Source organism: Hesperophylax consimilis, chromosome 17 (genome assembly GCF_061612785.1).
Source record: "Hesperophylax consimilis isolate HC1 chromosome 17, BYU_Hcon_1.0, whole genome shotgun sequence".
Lineage (NCBI taxonomy): Eukaryota > Metazoa > Arthropoda > Insecta > Trichoptera > Limnephilidae > Hesperophylax > Hesperophylax consimilis.
This window is the reverse complement of record NC_142852.1, coordinates 3,058,159-3,069,744: the sequence shown is the minus strand read 5'-3', so window position 1 is coordinate 3,069,744 and position 11,586 is coordinate 3,058,159. Positions and strand designations below refer to the sequence as shown.

At 35.5% G+C, this 11,586-nt stretch overlaps 1 long non-coding RNA gene across 1 annotated transcript; it reads left to right on the top strand.

Moving 5' to 3' along the window:
- The first annotated feature begins 4,323 nt into the window (after positions 1-4,323).
- LOC149415780 (uncharacterized) lies at positions 4,324-5,315 on the top strand. The gene is made up of 3 exons (XR_016303481.1): positions 4,324-4,464; positions 4,564-4,742; positions 4,937-5,315. It is a non-coding gene; the product is annotated as an uncharacterized LOC149415780 (long non-coding RNA).
- Positions 5,316-11,586: the final 6,271 nt, after the last annotated feature.

Here is an 11,586-nt window from a genome sequence, read left to right as displayed (position 1 = left end):
CGTGTGCAACTATGCATGTTATCGAAAGAGCGACCTAACGAGCCACATGCTGACTCACAGTGTAGAAAAACCATTTTCATGTTCCGTGTGCAACTATGCGTGTTGTCAAAAGGGTCAGCTGAAGAGGCACACGATGATTCACAATGGAGAAAAACCTTTTTCCTGTTCCGTGTGCAACTATGCGTGTTTTCAAAAGGGTAATTTAAGGAGCCACATGCTCACTCACAGTGGAGAAAAACCTTTTTCATGTTCCGTGTGCAACTATGCGTGTGGTCAAAATGGTCAGTTGAAGAGGCACATGCTGAATCACAGTGGAGAAAAACCTTTTTCATGTTCCGTGTGCAACTATTCGTGTGGTCAAAAGGGTCAGTTGAAGAGCCACATGCTGACTCACAGTGGAAAAAAAGCACTTTCATGTTCGGAGTGTGACTATGCATGTAATCGACAGGATAAACTAAAGACGCACATGCTGACTCACAGTGGAATAAAACCTTTTTCATGTTCCGTGTGCAACTATGCAAGTTGTCGAAAGAGTGACCTAACGAGCCACATGCTGACTCACAGTGGAGAAAAACCGTTTTCATGTTTGGAATGCAACTATGCGTGTTGTCAAAAGGGTAATTTAAGGAGCCACATGCTCACTCACAGTGGAGAAAAACCTTTTTCATGTTCCGTGTGCAACTATGCGTGTTTTCAAAAGGGTAATTTAAGGAGCCACATGCTCACTCACAGTGGAGAAAAACCTTTTTCATGTTCCGTGTGCAACTATGCGTGTGGTCAAAATGGTCAGTTGAAGAGGCACATGCTGAATCACAGTGGAGAAAAACCTTTTTCATGTTCCGTGTGCAACTATGCGTGTGGTCAAAAGGGTCAGTTGAAGAGCCACATGCTGACTCACAGTGGAGAAAAACCTTTTTCATGTTCCGTGTGCAACTATGCATGTTATCGAAAGAGCGACCTAACGAGCCACATGCTCACTCACAGTGGAGAAAAACCTTTTTCATGTTCCGTGTGCAACTATGCGTGTTTTCAAAAGGGTAATTTAAGGAGCCACATGCTCACTCACAGTGTAGAAAAACCTTTTTCATGTTCCATGTGCAACTATGCGTGTGGTCGAAAGGGTCAGTTGAAGAGGCACATGCTGAATCACAGTGGAGAAAAACCTTTTTCATGTTCCGTGTGCAACTATGCATGTAAACAAAAGGGTCTTTTAAAGAGCCACATGCTGACTCACAGTGGAAAAAACCTTTTTCATGTTCCGTGTGCAACTATGCATGTTATCGAAAGAGCGACCTAACGTGCCACATGCTCACTCACAGTGGAGAAAAACCTTTTTCATGTTCCGTGTGCACTTATGCGTGTTTTCAAAAGGGTAATTTAAAGAGCCACATGCTCACTCACAGTGGAGAAAAACCTTTTTCATGTTCCGTGTTTAACTATGCGTGTTTTCAAAAGGGTAATTTAAAGAGCCACATGCTCACTCACCGTGGAGAAAAACCGTTTTCATGTTTGGAGTGCAACTAAGCATGTTGTCAAAAGGGTCAGGTGAAGAGGCACATGCTGATTAACAGTGGAGAAAAACCTTTTTCTTGTTCCGTTTGCAAATATGCGTGTTGTAAAAAGGGTCAGTTAAAGAGAAACATGCTGATTCACAATGGAGAAAAACCTCTTCCATGTTTGGAGTGCGATTATACAAGTTATTACCAGGGTAACCTGAAGGCACACATGCTGACTCACAGTGTAGAAAAACCTTTTTCATGTTCGCTGTGCAACTATGCGTGCTATCGTAAGGGTCAACTAAAGTTCCACATGCTGACTCACAGTGGAGAAAACTCTTTTGTTCCGTATGCAACTATGCATGTTATGCCTGTATTTTTGAATAATTGTGCTACTAATCTGGCGTATCCTTTATATTTGCTGTTTAATCAGTCTTTACGAACAGGATGTTTTCCTACTAAATGGAAATCCAGCTTCCTTACGCCTATTTGAAAAAAAGGCGATAAACACGAGGTTATTAATCACAGACCGGTGTGCCTTTTATCAACGATTTCTAAAGTTTTTGAAAAATTTCTTCGCAAAAAAGTTATTTTCCGATTAAACTACGTCATTTCTCCTAAACATCATGGTTTCTCTACTGGCAAATCTACCCTAACTTGTTAACCTATCAAAACTATATATCTGATTCCATGTTTAGTAAATGTCAAGTTGACTCTATTTATACCGATTTTAGCAAGGCGTTCGATAGAGTCAATCATGAGTTATTAATAAATAATTATTGAATAAGTTCCAAAAATTCGGTATAGGAGGTAGTGAATAAGTGTTTTATAGTTACTTGACTAAAAGATTACTGGCTCTTAAAATTGATGGTACATTTTCATACACATTCACTGCTACGAGTGGTGTTCCCCAGGGGTCTCTTAGGTCCAATCCCGTTTTTATTATTTGTCAATGATGTATTGTATATGTTCAATGATTTTCAAGTGTTAATGTTTGCAGACAACCTGAAATTATTCAAAGCAATCAGGAACATTAACGATTGCCATATATTATCAAATAACTTGTCGAGATTAATTATATGGTGTCGTGATAACCGCTTGCAACTTAACATAAGAAAATGCCAAATTATGAGGTTTTATCGAATAAAGAATCCAATATTTTTTAATTATTCCATTTACAATATGTCGTTAGTATCTGTCTCGATAATTAATGACTTAGGCATTTGGTTTGACACGAAACTTAACTTTATCAAGCATATTGAAATAATAACCAATAAAGCTTTGAAAATGTTGGGATTTATTTTAAGGGTATCTAGTGATTTCAATAATGTAAATACTGTAAAAACATTATATATGTCACTAGTAAGGAGTCATGTAGAATACAATTCCACAGTTTAGTCCCCAAATTATGTGGTTCATTCACATGCGATTGAAAGAATCCAAAATAAATTTTTAAGAAATGTAAATTTTAAAATGGGCATTCCTAGAGAAAACCTAAATTATTATAACGTACTTTGTTCATTAAATTTAATAAAATTATCTGATCGCAGAATTATTTCCGATTTAACCCGTTTGTATAAAATTATTAATTCAATGTTTGATACCCCTGATTTATTATATGTAATCTCTTTTCATACTCCAAGCAGGTCGGTTACTTGACAGTACCTACCATATTATTGTAGCAATTCTATATCAACGTCCCAATATCATACTCCTATGCGACGGATTCAACAGCTTGGAAACAATTACTACGATGTTGTTGATATATTTAGTACATCAATTTAAATATATAAGCATACCCTATTGAAGTTTTTTTCATCAAGTAGTGGAATATTTTAATAAAGGTATTTAGAACGGGTTGTTTCGGAGAATTTGAAAAATTCATCAAATTTCAACGTTCATTTTCAAGCTCTGTGAAAGATTTTTTCAAGTTCTGTTTTTATTTCAGTTTTGTCAAGAAGCTAGCCTACAATGATATAGTAACAGAACTTGAATAGGACTTTCACAAAACCTGAAAATGAATGTTGAAATTTGATGAATTGTTCAAATTCTCCGAAACAACCCGTCCTTAATTTGATTTGACTGACACATAATAATTTTGTCAACTGAAACAGAAAAAAAATTATGTTTTGTGCCTGCATGCTGTTTAGATCAAGTTCAGTGATATTTTGACTCTATAGTTATTTTTCGGCAATTGTTTTAAATAGTCGTCTGCACTATTTTCATGTATATGTAATTTCGTAAATTTTTTTTTTATATGTATGTATGTAAAAGCCCTAATAGGCGTTAAATAAATAAATAATTGTAAAAATGTAACTGTAAATTCAATATAAAAAGATTTATAATGTAAAGAACCCGCTAGACAAACTGCTAAAAAGCAGTTTATCGGGACTTTTTACCTTATTTGTAAAGTGTATAATGTATAGTAAAAAAAAATAATAAATGCCCAAGCGTGCGAGCTTTTTTCACCAACGTTCACTCAGAAAGCACGTCAAAAAATTGCTCTTAAAAATTCACCCACATTCAGGGTCTAGAATACGTCATAATAATCAATCAATCTATCGGTAAATGATTTCCTGTTGAACAGCTACGTTAGCTATGTCTAAACGGTCGTTCTTATTCTTATTTCAAGTTCTGTGAAGTGACAGTTAGGGCGAGTTGTTTCGGAAAAATTGAACAATTATTCAGATTCCCGAGTTCTATTCGAATGTAAGAAAATCTTCACGTCGATTTTATTCAAATACAAATTGGGTTGTTTCAACTCCGAAAAAGCTTCCGTTATATTTGAATAATCCGTTCCAGTGTTCCCCGCCGAATCGCACAATTATTGCAGAGAATTCGATAGGAATTCATTTTTAGGCCGCAACACTCACAAGTTGTCTATGGAAGGCGGGCAAAGGTCCGTCTTCTGTCAGATTTCTTTGCTCGTATGTTTTGCGTAATATTTGTTTACAAAATAAATAAAACAGTGAGTATAGTTTTTATTGGCATTCAGTTAATTACGTATTTAGTAAAGTTAATATGGTAACATGCAATCGTATTACTGATTTATTTTATCCTTTTCAAGGATGGGAAGTTCTTCCTAAACATAACCTAAAAGCCACTGAAGAAATGGTGCTCAAATGACACCAGAATCATGGAAACAGATAGGAAATCAATATAATGCCCAGGGAAACTATAGTTAAACCAAACTATATAACTGTCAAACATTTAAACGCTGTTTATGTAGTTAAAACCTTGTGCCAGGTTGGTTACAATTGATATATACTTGATATTTCTAATGCTTTATGTAATTTCCCTAACGTTATTAATAATTGACGCCCTATGAATAACTTTACTGAGAGCACCCTCAGTTTCAATCTGACATAATTTTTAATTTTGTTTTTTTTCTTATCATGTACCATATAATATATATATAATATTATTAATACTTGTTTTAGCGTCATCGCAGTCCAAGAGATAAAAAAATACATATGTACTGAAGGAATGCAACAGAGTTTATGATGTTATGACAAGTCTGTATTTTGGATGGTGGCTGTTCCTATGCAGAAACCAAATTATCTCCATGTGTCTATATCAACTCTCAAATTAAACGTTCAAGGGAAATGAACAAAACGGTTTTCGTCAGCAAGAACCGTATTATTATGTACTGTTAATTTGATATAAGTGGTATATTATTTTGATATACACTCTCAATGTATTATGGCAAATATACATTGCACCGTCTATCCACATACAACTACATATATATATATAAAACATATTGTACCGATGTTACTTATAATTTTTACAATGTGGAAGTTTTTCCCCTATAAATAAATAAGCATTTGAAATTATATAACATGGTTTCGTTTTATTTCTTATTTGAAATAAATTGTAATATTGAGAACAATAGGCTTTTTATTTAAATATATTCATTTTATTTTTATTGATGCATCAGAATAACTTTTTTATAAAGTATGATTTGGTAAATTTTATACAGCCATGACTAGTGGTAATGAAGCTTTGATATTGCTTCTTAACACATATTTTATATCTGAAATTAAAGAAATTTGTTTTTAACTGTCTTCTAAAAATTTAAATACCAGTTACAGGTTTATGCTAATTATGCAACATCCCAAACTATGAAACATTCATCCGTGAGGGTAACTTGTCTGTTCAAAGGCCAGACAGGTACGATTGTCCCTCACGCAGATATCAGCTTAGTATGACGGTGCCAGTCCGTTCATTGCTTTATTCTTTATTTATAAAGTGAACTCTTTCTGTGACTCAAATCCAGTGTAGGAAATCATGCAGAAAGGTAGGGTATATAATGAACATCCAGTGGACACTATATAATATGTATTCAAATATTTATTAGGCAGACTAGCCCACAAATGTTTTACCATAGTACCTATCGTTGGAAGACATTTTATGGATTGTTGTTATAGTATAAAACCATCCCGCCGTTTCCGCGGGGGCAGGCAGAGAGGACAGACTTCCAAACAAGTCGGTCTTGGCACAGACTCCTTGCCTCATTCATACTCATACATCGTCTCGTACATACTTTTCTGTTATTCCGGCTCTTGACATTCGCCGACTCAAGTATCTGTCTCACTTGGTCGAAAATGTCAATCACATGAAGAATGTTTGTTAAAATATCAATTTTTTCAGTCGGCAATAGTTTCTGATACATTGGTAGACAAGAGAAACAAACTTGCACTATATCTTCGGCCTTCAAGGTGTTTTTAGATGTAATTATGATGGCGTGCTTCTGTTCTGGGATGTGTGCACTTGTATTCACGAAGTATTTATTGTCACCTAATACATTTGCATATGTCCTTTTGTTATTATTATGAATTTCTTCTAGTTTCTGTGCGTAGTGATGATTGTTTTTAATATTAGTTTCTTGTAATTCTATAATCTTTTTTTGTAGGTTTATTAGTTCATGTTGAATTTTTTCTTCCAGTGATATAATGTTCTGTTCCAGTGTTAATTTTATTTTTGAGTCCTTCACTGAAGTGATCTTGTTTATTAAATCTTTAATGTTTTTAATAATTTCTTGAGTTTCCATATTGGATGGAATGGAGCGCCCAGGTGGGCGAGTTATTAATGTAAACTATATTATTTGATTTACTTGTTACAAAATTACGCGACTGTACTCCTTCGATGCGGAGCGAGAATGTTTTGAATTCCTGATGAATGAATTGAAATGAATTCCTCTTACTATTTCAGCCTATCGTTGAAATTTGATCAATTGTTCAAATTCTCCATAATAATCCTTCCTTATAATTGATTTCAAATCTAATCCTTTATAAAGGATTTAAAATTATTCAAATACTTCAAATTAAAGGACACTTTAAGCTCATTTTTGCAGGACAGCACTTTGTCCTAAGGATCTTTCTTGTTGTGATGGAATATTTTGAAATTTGTTTTTTTTTTTTTAAATAATATTTAAGGCTAATGAATGGGGTAGGCTGCGAATGAGAATAATATTTTCTATGGTGGCGCATTTTTTATTTTCCTAACAATTTTTTTTTTCTTCACATATTTATGTTTAAATAGAGGACCAATTTGCTATGTACAAAAAGCCCGAAGATTTCGATCTAGTGAGTGGTTTATTTAGGGGCCTGGCCTTGAAACCCATTTGAAACCGAAACGCCCAACTCCGTTTTCTTTTAGAATAAAAATAACAGATTTAATTCGCTTAGAGTTTAACATTTCGGTCAAAGCCACGCGACACGGTCGCCGAAATTAGTTAAATTATATCATTTCGTGTCTAAAATATTGCTTGTTAAAGTTCTTTGTGATAAAAAATATAAAGCCAGTGTATTGTTAGCGAGTTACAAACATATATTCAACTTGATGTACTACCTACGTAAGATCACCTTTAAACTTAATTAAAACTGTGTTTAAAATTTATTTATTTAAAGTACATGCGTAATGGGGTAATTCTTTTTGTAATTTTAAATAAAATGTATTAGCTGTTCTGTATAATTATTAAAGCTTTAATGTGCTAGTGTAGTAATGTAATCAATCATTAATTTCTCAGCTAAATTACAAATATTTATCCCCTCTCGTACTATGTTGATCTCGAGCGACGGTACGCCAGGTATATGTTGATCCGTTTGCATTTGTTGATCCACCCCGGATATGTTGATCCATTACCCAAGCTGGCATACATATGTAAATCCCTACAGATCAACTTGTGTCATCGAGATTTAGCTGTAAGCCACGCCCATTTTTCGGTCGCATATACATTTTACACGATTTATTTTGTTGATCTATATATTTCTGACCAACTTGACGGCTTGCATGCATTGTAACTTGTATTTCGCGCGCGTTGTGGTACTTTTTAGATTCTGTTAGAACATCCATATTCTATGAAAATGACTTTGTACTTAAAGAGGATAGACTGCCTCACGCATATTTATATTGAAATGGAACTTTCGCAAACGTCAAATCCATGCTTAAAAAATCTTTTGAACTTGATTAAACAAAAATATAACTTTAATTCATCATTTACTACGTTTCGTGACTAAGCAGGGGTGCCCGGGTTCATGGGGTGAGGTTCATTGAGTCATTTTAAAAGAGAAATTTTGAACATTGATTGAATAAAATTTTATTTTAATGTATCTTTTACCATCTCTCCCGACGTAAGTTTCTTGTAATGATTAAGTTGAAACAAAGCGTAATATCCATAATTTGTGCCTATTAAAATTGCGGCGGTTAGATTGGTGAGAATTTAATTTTTCAAGTTTTAAATTAAAATTGCTGAAAAATTTATTCCAATTTGTTTTTTATTAAACATGGCTAAAGTCATTTCAAGCACCGATTCCAACCAACGATGTTTTAGTATATGTTCGTCAATCAACAGGAGCCATAATGTCTGTACATCAGAGCCCTCGAGAATTATTACAATTATGTGTACCGCCGCCCCGGGAACCATTTATTAGATAACCAATACCCCTACCATTAGTCACCGCCAACGATTTAGCGAGATAGTTGTTTATTTTTTGTATTTTTTTACATCGTCTCCACACAGGAGGCCCTTTTTGAATGCTGTGTTGGGGTATTTTGAAAGAAAGGAAGGACAGTGAGTTCTGGGAAGGAAATAGGTATGATGGGTGGGTAGTAATCTGGGGGTCAGTGTGTTCGAGTGATAAACATAAAAATCTAACTCTCCTACTGCGTTGCAAGGCGATGCGTTGAAAGAGGATTAATCGATCCGGCCCACCACGCATTTGGTAGGCAAGCGCATCCGCCGCCAAGAACCGAACAAACCTCACCCTATAAACCCGGGCACTCCTGCTAAGTCACCAAACATATCAAACTACTTGAGGTGGCTCTCGACTAGCAATCCGAAGGTCGCGGGTTCAAATAAATTTTATTAAAATTAATTTGTACTATTTTACAATTAGTGTTTGGTGACCATATCTGAATAGCCAGGTTCTCTCCCACCTTCGTCCTCCTCATCTCCTTCGAGGTCTCCTTTGAGGATGCCATAGTCTCACTGGCTCCAGACGGGAGCGGTTAGGACTGTATGACTCTGGTGCGGTATTCACACAAGTTTTTATTTGTAAAAAATGAAACAGAAATATTATAATCAGATATCATATTTCCTACAAAAAGCCACAGCTGCTAACTTCGAGAAGTTGAATAAAGTATTTTTAGCACACAAATGGCAGAAGTAGAACTAACACGTGCAGTTTATAGTAATACCAACTAAAAGATAAGATAAAACACTTCAATATATTTTATTTAAATTTTGATAATTCCTTCATGCTTCATATTAGTGTTTAATAAAAAAATACAAATCATATCACACTACATCTTAACTTAAAGGTGGATATGTTTTTATACACAAAAAAAGGTTTATTTGTATATTCTCTGTATGAAAACTATTTTCGTTAAAAAATAATACTGTATTGAAAATGTGATCAGACCAAAACTTCGTTGTTAAAACAATGCAGCTGCGGACTGCCGGGCTTAGAGTATTATTATTAATATTATTTCTCTAAGCTGCCGGGATGTGACAACACCCTGATTATAATACATTTAACCCATATAATAATTATAATTTTATTTGTTTTGTCTTTGATAATCAACGGCTATGAAATTCTGCGTCTTGCCACCGCGATACTATTGATTACTAAACACGACGAAATATTTCAAAACGACTTATTAACGATTCCAGAATGTACTTTATTCATAATTGTTTTAAGAATTTATCTGTTTCTTTAGACAATTTTTTTTAAAGTGCTTATAAAATATGTTTTATTACTTATCCACTGGAGCCATTTCTGCCATATTTTGCCAATATTGTGCAATATCTTAGTTTTACCTCTAGGTACACAATAGAGTGGGTACTTATGGAATCTAAAAATACGGGATTATTGATTAAATCTAGGTGGATTCGTTAGCTTTAAACCGCATTTAGTAGTTTATATGGTTTCTATGTTAATGTTTTTGGGGGATGATTATACCGGTACAATTGACCCCGTATTACAACTAAACTCCAGTTTCTGTGAGTACAGCTCCCAAGTTTTATAAGCTCAAGTGCATGTCCGTCCGTAACACTTAGTCAATGTACTTATTTGTTCGTTGTCCTCTATTTCCTAATGTGAAGGTGCTATTTTAATTTTAATCAATATATATACATGTTATTTGGGGGAAAGTTTTATCTCAATCATAAAAAAAAACTTTTTCTCTTTATTTTTTTATTGAGATTAAAGCAAACTATCATATTAACATTAATTTGTTTTGTTATTTTATTACATTAAATAGTTACGGTTCGTGATAAAACTGATTTACTTGAGGCCAGATAGTGTATTACGTTAAACATAATTGAAATTTTGAAAAGTAATTTTTTCAACTAATTAAAAAATATTATTTTCCTCGTCATTCCGTAAAAGCTGCAATGACCCCGGGGTCGGGATCATTGCAGCTTTTCACTTGTGTTGACTCGTACTCCTAACTGTCCTAGCTCGCTTGAATGAGGTTTTTATACCTCTTTCTCCCCAGCGTTCAGTTTCGCTTTTGCAAAATGATATCGTGCTGAGCCTAGCTAACTCTGAATATCCCCCGCCCCTGTGATATTGCACACAGTAAAATAAGGCCTTCGCTTTGGGGTTGATCTACAATAAATCCCTTAACTTTACGTTGTGTTATTTGTTAATTCGAAGCCCACCGTTATGGGGTGGTAGGTATTTAATGTCTCCTTTCCATGGTAACTCCCGGTTCTTTTTAGCCAAAGTGTGGGGAAAACGTCCATCGACCCTCAGCGAGTTCAAGGAACGAGTACGTGTCTCACCTAACTTTCGAATACTGGACCCTATTACTAATCGACCTAACAGTTTCTATCATATCCTTACAATTGCCTTGTATCCCCGTCATTATCTAATGTCCCCGTGTTTATAAATTCTAGATTGTGACATAGAACCGTACCCCCCCCCCCTCTTGTGTACGCGCTATTACACCCTTCGTTGAATAGTGTGTTGTTTCCGCATAAGTACTGGGACTCCCTCGTCGACCTCTGTAATGGTGTACTGAAACTATATAAATGGATTTAGCTGTGGTTAGTAAACTTTGGATGTTGCGGATGGAAGTGGACACGAGAGGAAAGGAGATGGGAACGGATTGAATGACGAGAAAAGAGTTTTTTGCAAACTGGGTCGGCACCTCACTGCCCCAAATGAAATGGTCGCTATTCTTCCAAATGCAAAACCCCAAGAACCAATACGTGTCTGGCTTTCCCCGAGGTCTGGTCTAACTTCTTCTTATAGTCGCCCTGACACCTCCGGACCGCTCACGTCAGAGGGAGAGGTAATACACCTGTTGGAATATCCCAAATCACCCCGCCCCGCTTCCTCCGACGGACTACGTTACTGACTGTAAAAGGGGAATTTTTCATTGCGTCCCTTGTCATGATGCTAAACGCGTGCATGTTTCAAGTAGGTTTGTTCTGGTGGGGCTTTCAACGTCCACTAGCCGCCAGGCCTACCATCCACCTCACGAAGGCTGCTGCAAAGGGTCTCGAGGGATTTCCAGTCGAGTTGCATCAACCTCCGGGTAAACCCCGCTTTAGTATGTGTTCGTCCTCCGATTTCGA